Consider the following 12531-nt stretch of genomic DNA (forward strand, 5'->3'; position numbering starts at 1 on the left):
GTTTCCTTTATGAATAGCCAAGTGTACACAACTGTACACCAGCGCAACAGTAGTACATAAAGTAGTGATTATGGGAGGTGGTACATCCTAGCTGCAACAGTACCGAACAGTGCAAACAATGTAAAACACAGCAATAAAGATCAGTAAATAGCTAACAGAGTCAGTTAAAAATAGGTACAAGAGAACTGTGCGGTACTTTATCACAAATATAATATAATATTATACCGCATACAGAAACCCTTTGCTGAAACCCAGTCTTTTATTTCCTTAATGAATTTAAAAACCTAGAGAAATGTTCATGAGTTCAGTATAGTAGAAGTGGTGATTATTAAACTTAGGTTGCAAATAATTTCTTCAATATCTTCTGTTGCTCTCGATATAAATAAAAGCAGGGCCCAGAAGTGCACAAAATGCAGGTTTATTCCTTTTGTAACACACAGCAATAAAGACAAGAGAATTACCAAGATTAACAGCCAATTTTGCATGACTTTTAACTGGATCACATCGAGCCAGGTGAAACCGTACAGATTATCAGAAAGATTTAAAAACAAAACAAAACATTGCTACAGTGACTGGCGCTTCGCAAATGTGTTGTAAACCGATAGTACTGGTTTTCTATCATAGCCTGTTGGCCATCGATAAGTAAAGCTTTACACATAGTATTGAGGTATCAGTTAGGCAGCCAAACTTGTTCAGATCTACAAGTCCTACGAGTGTTGAACGGCGTTTCTGACTACTAGTGTGTTTATAGGGCGCGTATATATAGAAATACAAAATTCTTGATCGGCTCAGAAAACACAGCATACTACGTCGTACTGCTCTCTAGGTCTGTTGTTGTCCTCATCTGGCAGTTTCTCACTAGCTAAAAAAACAACCTGCTTTAAAATCCCGGAAAACGGTTTTAAGTATCAAATCTCTTAATATTTTTATCCGCTCACAGATCTCATTGAAAGCTTTATTAAGGATTTTCGACGTGTGCATCAAATCAATTAAATGCTATATGGTTGCGAAATCTGGGGTAAAGATTTTTAAAATGACAACTGTCAAGCAAGCCGAAGCTAATTGAGTTACAAACTTCAAACTGCTACTGCTTAAAGCACAAAGGGGGCCTGGCAACGATGCATGCCTGAGCTTGGGTACGTCATGAAGCATGCATAGCAGTGGATGATGTCATCCTTCAGTCGTCACAGCAAACAAGGCCCCTCACACGGCAATCTGCAGTTGAACAGTGTTGTGTTTTAGTACCAACCGGGATTCGTGTATATCGCAGCAGACGTAGGTGAAGAAAGGGATGAGGAAAGAACTCGTGTCTTTTTGGTAGTTGCAGACAAGAAATAAAAACGATACCGCGTCTTATTTTATATTTGTAGGTAAGTAATAACACATCGCAAAGTTATTTGAAATGAAATGGGTTCAACAGGGTTGCCAACGTGATTCAACGTCACTAATAAAATTGCACTGTATTCCGTAAAATTGCACTGTATACTAATACAATTGCACTCTATTCCGTAAAATTGCGCTGTATACTAATACGATTGCACTGTATTCCGTTAAATTGCACTGTATACTAATGCGATTGCACGGTATTCCGTAAAATTGCATTGTATACTAATAAAATTGCACTGTATTCCGTAAAATTGCACTGTATACTCTGGCACCCCTGTTCGATAATCAGACAAACCGTTTCTGACGTACCGCATTTAGAGGCCGAAGTCGGTGTGGATTAGGGTTTTATCCCGAGCTTGGCGAGGATCCCATCATTTTCGGCCCTCTCCTCTGCCTCATAATTCACCTGGGGAACATCTTGGGAAATACAAAGAACAGTCAACATCACATCCCTAATCTCTTGATCATTAAGCTTATCCTTATTAACGATTCTTACTTCCAACATCTGCTTGGAGATTAAAGAGTCTGTAGAACGCAGTCTACTTTGGGACTCCTTGCCGCTATGGGGTAGTTTGCCGTGAGGAAGGTTGCTGAGGATCTACCGAAACGTCGGCAGGATTTAGATACTTCCGAATCATGATAAATAATAATAAATGATGTTTATTGGCCAGAGAGTACCCGTGCAGTCGCAGCCTATATACAGCAAGCTATCACATAATAATCAATAAATAGTCACAAAAATCAAATAATACACGATACACAGATTTGTTTCACATTTTTTGTGTGGAATTGTCGCAAGGGTCTTTGCGGCTGCTATTCGGCGCCTCAATACGACTTTCCTCAACCCAAGTTAGGTACCCATTTACATCCCAATGGAGTGAGGAAAGTCGTGTAAAGTGCCTATCCCAAGGGCACAACGTCGGGACAAATGTTCAGACATGTCCCGAGTACAAGTCGGGATCGAACCCGGGTCTCCCTATTTCATAGTCGAATGCTATACCACTGCGCCACCCGACGCCACATCACCATCATCGGTCGCCTGTATTTTTGTTATAGTGCCCCTAAAGGTTTGACTATCCTTTCGTTAGCTTAATACAAGACGGGGTGCACCAGGCACCGGGTGATGATGTCCATCACCATGTGACTGATACGAGACAGGGGTGGTCACAGTGGTGGGTTCTTTAACATGCGTGTGGTGTGGCTCTCCCAACACACACGTAAACGGGACCTCCATTTAACGCCCTCTCCAAGGGATATCCCTAACTGAACCTAGGTACCCTTTACAAACGAGTGAACTGGGGCAAGCCGTCGAAAGAGGCTTTCTCAATAACTAAAGATCGGTGACATGGGATGATTTGAATCCAGTATCTCAGTCTCGCCACATGACCCCATTTTTACGTTTGCCAGCATCATTCAGTCAAAGAAAAATACATTTGTTCCATACGATTTCGTTGAGCAAAAAGACAACACTGGCAAACGTAAACTTTTTAAAGCACTTGTTTTTCTATCGTGTACGTTATTTTTGTCCTGCATACTTTCTATTTAGTCTTAGTTTTTAATGCTATTCGCTACTCGGTAAGATTGAGGATGACGTATGTTCTACAATACCTGCTGTCAGGTCTCGAGCCTTGCGCTCTGCTAAGGCGCGGACGGCGTGCTGACGGTTGATGCAATGACACAGTGGCAGGCACAGGCATTCCTCAGCGTCATTCACTGCCACCATGGTGACCAACAGGAGCAAGATCGTCAGCGATCCCTTCATCTTCGGCCTACTCGAGTTTCAGATACCGACAGTAGGGTCTAATCGACTGTGTCCTTCTTCCCGGTCTAAGACGACTGGTCAAGTTGTGTGCAATAATCTACCTCTAGCCAACCTTAGCCAGGGCGCAGCAGTAATATTATATTGTGCGCGAGCGTCTTTGTGTAGATAGTGTTTGCTTAAACCCCAGGTAGGGTGCATACAACAATGAATTAAGTTTAACTTTACGTTCAGTGACTTGTGTTAGATGAATGGACATTACTTGAGAACTCTTTGGGTCTGTATCATGAATAGAATATTATACGGTACACAGAGAAATTGGATGCTAATCCTTTGTGTCCCTTATGTTTAGTCCAAGTCTACAGTGTATATATAATGCTACATGAGCGAAACAGTAGAAGTGGTGACCATGAATGGTGTTGCAAGGGTTTTGTTCTTATTTGTACCTGTTGATCCCGACATACAAAAAGACAGAGCTCAGTGGTGCACATATGTACAGGAGTGCAGTAGTAGCAGCGGTGATCATTGAAGGTGCATGGTGCAAACATTTTGTCAATGATTTCTGTTGCTCTCGATATAAAAAAAGGCAGGGCACAAAAGTGCACAGAATGCGCGTTCTTTCTTTTGTAACACACAGCAACGAATATAAAAAAATTATCAAGATTGAGAGCCAGTTTAATTTTGTAAACCTTTAGTATTGGCTTATTATTATAGCCTGATTTCACTTGGCCATCAATAAGTATATCTTTGCACATGGTATTGAGATGAGTGTCAGTTAAACAGCCAAACTTGTACAGACCTACACGTGCACGTCCCTTGAGTGTTATGCAGTGTTTTTTTTATTCGTCCGCGTAACACATAGTTAATAATGTTAATGTTACTGATCATTTTGAATGGTAAGGCCAAGCTAGATGTTAAAGGTAGCACTATCATTCGCAATACAGGACAGCTTTGTAGTTGAATGAAGAAAGACATAGTAGTGATGACATTTAAGTATTAGAACAATCCCAAAACGATTTTAAAAAACCCTTAGACCTGTTTTGGCCTTCGATCCCTTTTTTTAATAGCCAAAACAGGTACAAGTTAATTCTTTTATGCTCGGTTGGGTTAAGGCAGCCTATGGCCAACTATGATTAGTATTTCATACATATGGCTGTAACTTTTGATAGCTTGGTCGCACCACAACTTAACTTCACACAGTTCTAGTAGTACTTGAAACACATTGAATAAAGGTTATTTTGTTTTTACTACTTCTGAATTTTTGGGTTAAAAATCAACATTTTGGTTATAAAAAAGCTGTTTACTTCATGGCTTTACGCGCAAGCGGTAACAACACCTTTCATCATGATATTTTACAGGTAGAAAGCCAACCCCCTATTTATTATTTTTGTCCGAGGCTATTTTGTTTTAAATGACAGTTAAATTGTTTTTTTGGGCCAAAAACGACAGAAACAGCTATTTTTCTGTCATTTTTCGTTAAAAAATCGCCACAGTTAAAAAATTTCGACTTATATGCAAAATAGCCTCGGACAATTTTGTTAAAAAAGTGATAATACGTAAACATGGATTACTCTAAGGATGAATTATGTTGTTTTCAGCTGCGCGTAAAGCCGTTTAAGTCATACTCCGTGAATAAAATGCGTAACAACGCGGGTTTACAGGGGAAACATACAAATGACCGCCGGTAACCCCGAATTCGAACACGCGTTCTATTCGAATGACGCCATATCGAACATGGTGGAACATGATTCGGGTTCGAAACATGTATGTGGCAATCGTGCAGACACACGTCCGAACTCGAACATGAATATCAGCCTAGGCCGCCTTAACCCAACCGAGTGTGCTGAACTAAATACTAATACTAAACTACCTCACAGTAATGTTTATGGCCATTGGCCAGGCCCAAACATTTGTAAAGGAGAGGTGGTATGACGTCAGAGGGTAATCTGTAGACAAACAATAGGCAGACATGCCGGGTGGCGAATAACACACGGTGGACAGACGGATGGAGACGCGACAGTCGTGATTTGTGATATCTCCTGGCCTCGGTGTCCGCGGAGCTTCTCTGGCTAATGGATATATACTCGGTTGGGTTAAGGCAGCCTATGGCATACTATGAGTAGTATTTTATACATATGCCTGTAACTTTTGATAGCTTGGTCGCACCAGAACTAAACTTCACACAGTTCTAGTAGTACTTGAAACACATTGAATAAAGGTTATTTTGTTTTTACTACTTCTGGATTTTTGGGTTAAAAATCAACATTTTGCTTAAAAAAAGCTGTTCACTTCATGGCTTTACGCGCAAGCGGTAACAACACCTTTCATCATGATATTTTACAAGTAGAAAGCCAACCCCCTATTTATTATTTTTGTCCGAGGCTATTTTGTTTTAAATGACAGTTACATTGTTTTTTTGGGCCAAAAACGACAGAAACAGCTATTTTTCTGTCATTTTTCGTTAAAAAATCGCCACAGTTAAAACATATCGACTTATATGCAAAATAGCCTCGGACAATTTTTATAAAAAAGTGATAATACGTTAACATGTATTAGTCTAAAGATCAATTATGCTGTTTTCAGCTGCGCGTAAAGCCGTTTAAGTCATACTCCGTGAATAAAATGCGTAACAACGCGGGTTTACAGGGAAAACATACAAATGACCGCCGGTAACCCCGAATTCGAACACGCGTTCTATTCGAATGACGTCATATCGAACATGGTGGAACATGATTCGGGTTCGAAACATGTTTGTGGCCATCGTGCAGACACACGCCCGAACTCGAACATGAATATCAGCCTAGGCCGCCTTAACCCAACAGAGATATACTGCCTGGCCAATTTGATAGTCTTTTTGCCACCGAGAGGGATCTGCTTGGAGATTAACTCAGTGTCCAACTGACTGGAAATGTGGCAGAAAAACTCAGCATAAGATAAAAAAATTGAATTTCCATGGATAAAAATTGGCCCTGGCAAGATTGGGTTCTCCCCTGTCTCTACGCTTAACAGCAAGATGTTTAAAGGCACTGACTGTGACGTGGACCTCCCCGAGATTGTACATCTTCTCAAATGCCAAGACTCTATTGATGCCTGCCGATCCGGCATAACTGTCCTTTTGTATAACATGTTAGTGTTGGAACGTTGTCCTTACTGGAGCAAACCCTTTGGATGAAGGGATCATACAATACTGTTTGTGGCGCCTGTATGTGGTCTGCAATGTTCCATGTCTGTTTCCTTCTGGTACATGGTCGAGAATTCTTTTGTGCGGAGTACCTAGCGTTCTTTACCTGCCTGCTATTCCTTGGTGCGTCAGCAGAGTACGCACTCTCCCTGGCACTTTCATGTTCCGGTACACCACTTGTGGCTTGTTTGTTTTAATGGCATCCCTTATAATTAAGTCCGCAGCAACGTCGGGTCGCATACGGACGTAAGCAGCTCCCTCGGGTTTGCTGTTTCCATGGGGGGGCATCTCCTGGATAAGATCCCTTGTACGTCGATGAAGGTTAGACATCCAGGTAATACGATATGCCAAAAAACAGTTACTCAAGCAACTGGATATGATTTCGTCACTGACGAAAGCTAGTGGATACTAGCTGAAACGTCTGACGTTTTCAAAATCATATCCAGTTGCTTGAGTAACTGTTTTTTGGAAGATCCCTTGTATTCCGATACAGGCTACCTGCCTCGTGGCAACCGTCGGGTTTTCCAACCAGGAAACCCTCTTTTCATATCTTTCATCCCGCGCCAGCCGTGAATAGTACCTGCGCACTACCACAACATTTCCCTCTTGTGGTTGTGGCTCCAGTGGATAGAAGACTGCTCTCTTGTTCCCCTGCCTCTCTAGACAATATTGTCCTTGGCGGAGCACAATCTTCTTCAGCCTTCGTCCTGACTGGGACAGAAAGTGCGTCAAAACGCCCCTACTCTTTGAGCTCCAAGCATAAGTACTAGCGAACATGTACTCCCTCCACATGGACCCCGCCTACTGGCCGGATCCGGACCGGTTTGACCCCGGAAGGTTTCTGGACGCGGAAGGGAACGTCTTCAACAAGCATGAGTCTTTCATGCCTTTTGGCGGAGGTGAGGCGTAGAGATATCATTCTTAGAACCGCAGTAATGATTGTATATCAGTTTCTTTTCGATAGTGGCTTATCTAACAACTTGGCGTCATTCATTTCCAGGCCGACGTGTGTGTCTTGCGGAGCAGCTGGCCAGGCTGGAACTTCTTCTTCTTGTATACTGCTGAGCCCAATTTGCATTGGATTACTAGCAGCTGCACATGTGTTAGTTACAAAACAGGTGAACGGTACAAATAAAAGCAATGGTAACTGAAGGAGGGGACACTACGGAACGTAAATAATTGAATCTGTGGGTGAAAAGACAAGACAGTGCATTTAGTGTGTTAGAACATATATACATATATACAAAACGTGTAGGGGCGACTCAATGCACCAGGGTCTTTGCCAGTCCAGTTTTGAACTGGGCGAGGGACCCCGCCTCCGCAACACCAGGCTCAAGTTCGTTCCTCTTTGATGGTACGAGGGAAGAACGAGAGCCTGTAAAAGTTGTTCCTACTCGCGATGGTCTGCAGCTTAGAGCGTGGTTGGTGCGGCGGGAGCATCGAGCCGCCGGGACAACTCTAGACGCGTGCGGCACAGAAATAATATTGTTGGTTATCTTGTACAATGTGGCAAGTCTGGCGTTCTTCCCGCATCCGTATAAAGTCTGTGCGATCCCGCGTTAGTTTGGTGGGTTTATGGTATAGGGAAATATTGGATCTTAGCTAATTTAGCAACTACCTCTACAATATCCATTTGGAAACTTTGAGTCAATGCCGGCAGCTTTCTTAAACATCCAAATGTCATGTATTAACATAATATATGAATAGCTTTAAGTAACTTACACATGTCAAAAGGCCTAAAATTTCCATTAATCACTTTTAAGAAATCACAGAATTAACGCTTCATCTGCATAATTTGCATTTAATTATGTACATCTCTCTTAATGGTTCCGGGTTGGAATTAAATCTGACCGGAGACTAAATAGTGCGCAGCAAATTGTTGGAAGTTTGGCACCTCAGTGCTCGGTGATTATTAGATTTTAAAATAGTTTCTGAATTGACAAATAAAGCTTGGGGTTGTGGTGTTTTTCGGCGTGGTGAAGTTGGTCGGCCAGCAAAGCGATTTTTGGTATTTGTCAGCGAGCAAGGGTGATGCGGTTTGTCGCTATTTTTGTGACCAAAATAGCTGCGTTCTATGTTGAATTTCGAGGCATTTGTGTCACCGGAGATTGCGTTTTGAAAAAAAGTTGTTGTGAATATAAAATGACGCACAAAATACAAATTAAATGACAAAATAGATTCTATGAAATCTGACATAGAACGGATGGGAGACGTTTTGAGCTCACTCGATGAGAATTTTGTAGAGGAGGGTCGCCTCATTTCAGAACTATAAGCTAAAATTTCGGCACTAGAAGCGCGACAATTCCACGCTGACCACTATTCGCCCCAAAACTGCCTACGCATCTGGGGACTCTGAGAATAAGGATCTCCCGGGAAAGATTTTGCTGCATCAACTCTGAACAGGGGTCACATTTTGAAGGGGCTTATGCACGATGTTCCCACGTATTCATTCCTGGGTATCAAGAACTTTTACAAGATCTTGTGGATACATGTGGAGCATGGCCTAGTCACTATAGACACCACAACCACCTTGTCCGAAGTGCATAAGTTAAAGGGGGACCATCTCCGGCGACCTCCTCGCACCCACAACAGCACAGTCGCTAACATTGCGCAGGCAGACCATGGGTCGGAAATACCCGCGGAGAGAGCCGGAGGCCCCAGAAGTACCTGTTGCTACAGGTTCCAGGTTGACGGCTGCCCCTTTTCCACCGATCACATAGCAGCTTCAGGCATCGTACACATGCACGCCTGCAAGTTTTGCACCAGACACAGACCAGGCATTGACGCTGGACACCTGGCTAGTTCTACCCCTTCAACAGGGACAGTGGAGGACAAGGAAGCCGCTTGCCAGCCCTTCCTGACTAGGCCCGGCTTTTAGCACTGGACTGACCGACACTACTAAGACTTTCACCAACCACACGATCAGCAAGTATTTCCTGGCTTCACACCGGCAGTCCCCAGCTCTGACGCCCTCACCAAACACGACAGCGAGCAAAGTCAATGTTGCGGCGGGAGACATCGATAAGATTCACTACGTAGGGAAAGGTACTGGCCGTCATGTGATAATTGAGTTTGCTACTTTCCTAGCCAAAAGGAAAGTCTATGATATCTGCGTATCTTGAAAGGTGTTAAAAATGAAGCTGGCCAATTCATCTCGGGACCAGATCTGTCTCCGGTTAGCAGATATTTACTAGCATAAGCCAGGCAGTCGGTGTCAGATGGTAAAGGCAACAAGCCCTTTCACTGCAAGGGAAGGCGGAGGGTGGACGACTGAGGGGGCGTCCGCGAAGGACCTGGACTAGTGACCTGAAGGAATGGACAGGACATCCCCTGAGCCACCTGACAAGTCTAGCGGAGGACCGCCCTGGGTGGAAGAGTCTTGTTGACAGTCTAGTTGCCCCGACGGCAGTATAGACTGCTATGGGACCGGTGAGGTGAGGAGGGTGACTATGGATGGAAAAATATGGGTAACCCAGGGTGATCAACGGCAACAGCTGACTAGGAGCTGACCGGGCCGCGATATCTTATTTACAGTGAATCGGACGCTGCAGCTGAGAATTCCACACAGCGCAGGAAGCCCGCCGTGAAGCGCCTGGCATCTGCGTCACCTGACTCACATCGGGATACTAAGCGCGCTAATCCGTTTGAAGTTCTGTTGGCTACAGACGAAAACTGTCCCTAAAAACTTTCGTTGAGAACTAGAACTGCAGCGTTAGATATTTTCACAGTTTTTTCTGTCTTCATTTGTCGTCAACTATTACAATGGCTAACTTATGTAGTTCTACGTCTTTACTGACTATCAAATGTCGTTATTTAATATAATGTGACAAACTGGTATCTAGTACGTCCTTTGAATTGGGATGTTCATTACAGGAATTAAAATTTGACCTCTTTTTGTTCAATGTATACGGTCATTCTTGTATCGAATTCAATATATAATGATTATACAACTTATTATGATAAAATAAAGCTCAATTATTGAATTTGCCTTGATCGATGTATCACTCAGATATTTTTATATTTGAAACGGGTAACAAGTTCACCCAAAATCGTTTCAGTGCTCGGATTACAGCACCAAAGACTACAGCGGCGATCCCGAACACTGGAACTTGCTTCGCATGTGGAGAACAATGTCACGGGATGACTGCGTAAGTCAAGCTCTTCAGGTAGAGAAAGTCCCAATAGAATTACTTACAAATAATGTCTTTTCTTCATACCTTTTTTCAGTGGTTACCGATACTGATTGACATCCACAGACAGCGCAACCAGACCAGAAATGGGATTTACCTGGAGCCACGTCATTGCAGGACACAAAGCCACATGAGGGCCTGCAGCCACATGAAGGACTGACTTCCTAGTATCTTCGGACACGAAGAAGAGGCCAACACGTCATTGCAGGACTTCATCATCAAGTTCATGCGTTTAGAAAAAATTCGACTGCAAACAGGGACACACGAATCTCAGTGTCAGGGGAAGGCTGAAGAAGAATCTAGTGCACTGGGGGAGGGCGAATGCTCCACAGTTCATTTTGGACACGATAATATAAGAGATGGATACAAACTTTCATTGAAGGAGTTACCGCAATCCAGGTTGTTTCACAATAATGCCAGTGCATGAAATAACTGTTTTTGTTTCCTCTGCAGTAAAAGAGCTGTTAGAGCTTAGGTAGTATTCTGGACGTTCGAGAGACCGTTTGCATGTAACCCTTTTCTGTTGCAACGCAGTCGAGTGGGAAAAGGAGATTGATTCTGGATCTGAGGTACGTAAACTTGTTTTTGTTTAAACAGATTCAAATGCGAGGATCTGAAACTGGCTGCTAAAGATTTCAAGAAAGATGAATTCATGTTTACGTTCGATTCGAAATGTGGATATCATCCTCTGAACATTTTCCCAGAACACAGAAGAAAATACCTTGGTTTCTCATGGATGATTGATGGAAAGCAAAAAAAAAAAAAACTAACTACTGTTTTCTGCGTGTTGCCTTTTGGCCTGTCTACGGCGCTGTACATCTTTACGAAGTTGCTGAAACCATTGGTGAAAAAGTGGAGAAGCGAAGGAAAAAGTGTGTTCATCTTTTTGGATGACGGCCTAGGAAAATGACAAACGCTACAGCTGACAAAGAGAACAGCAGAAGTTTGTTTGGACATTCTGAACTTTGGTTTTGTTCCTAATCCGGAAAAGTGTGCTTGATTTCCGGCGCAGATAGTTATATGGTTAGGCTAACACTAGTAACAGGACGATTAATCCTATTCTTCAAGGCCGTACACAGTCTAGTAGCCATGCCTACACAAGACTACATCACAAAGAACACTAGCACTACAAGGGGTCACCCCTCCGATACATAACACTCAGCTGCAAAACCAACATATTCAGATCCAGCTACTTTCCAAGAACCATGATCACAGAATGGAACGCACTACCCGAACACCTAGTGACACAACAATCTGTCGACACATTCAAGACGGGGTCGGCCCTGCACCTGGGCCACCCCGTCTCACAGATGTAAGTCGGGGATTGCTAGTTGCGGCCATGCACAAACGCACAAATGTATGTTCTGTTCTGTTTTGTTTTCATGCACATTTTTTCTTCACCGCACCCCACCGGCCGCAATAGCCGTGCACCCTGGGCGGGATGCCCTAGGCCTAGATAGGGCTTTGCCCAGTATCATATAGAATAGAATAGAACAGAAACCTTGAGGAGATCCGCGTCTGGATAATGTTATGTAAAGATGTATACATCTTGACAACTTTGTGCACTATTTGTTGACTTACGAGTGTATAAGAACCTCTATCGAAATGGCATGAGCAAAACACGTTGTTTTGCAAGGCGATAATGTTCGGAGTACCGGCATTAAGGATTTCGTTTGTAAAACCAGGAGACGAGGAGAAAGTCTTGTGTTAACAGTGAAAAGATGTCAGACCTGTTTGAAGTAACTGCCCAATTTATAGTTGTTCAATAAAGGATGATTAAGATGGATTTCCCTTGTTTGTCTTGAACTAAATTGTACACGTATGACTGGACTTGCATGTTTGAGCATGTATGACTTGATTGCGGCGATGATATGCCAGAAATTCTTTGAGTATCACACTTTAACAGTGGACAGGCCGTTGAATGAGGACAATAGCAAGAAAGCACGACTACAACCATCGTAGCAGCTACCACCGCAGTCGGGAAAGGAAAGCATCCGATGCCGAAGACTTCTCCG

The 12531-nt window shown here is 43.1% G+C and overlaps 1 long non-coding RNA gene across 1 annotated transcript; it reads right to left on the reverse strand.

The window, feature by feature from the left end:
• Positions 1 to 401: 401 nt before the first annotated feature.
• LOC109476813 lies at positions 402 to 3296 on the reverse strand. Its single transcript, XR_002140631.1, has 3 exons — positions 2995 to 3296; positions 1696 to 1803; positions 402 to 1215 (listed from the first exon to the last, which is right to left on the reverse strand). It is a non-coding gene; the product is annotated as an uncharacterized LOC109476813 (long non-coding RNA).
• Positions 3297 to 12531: the final 9235 nt, after the last annotated feature.

The sequence above is a fragment of the Branchiostoma belcheri genome, unplaced genomic scaffold, assembly GCF_001625305.1.
Source record: "Branchiostoma belcheri isolate BF01 breed outbred unplaced genomic scaffold, Haploidv18h27 scaffold39, whole genome shotgun sequence".
In the NCBI taxonomy this organism is placed as follows: domain Eukaryota; kingdom Metazoa; phylum Chordata; class Leptocardii; order Amphioxiformes; family Branchiostomatidae; genus Branchiostoma; species Branchiostoma belcheri.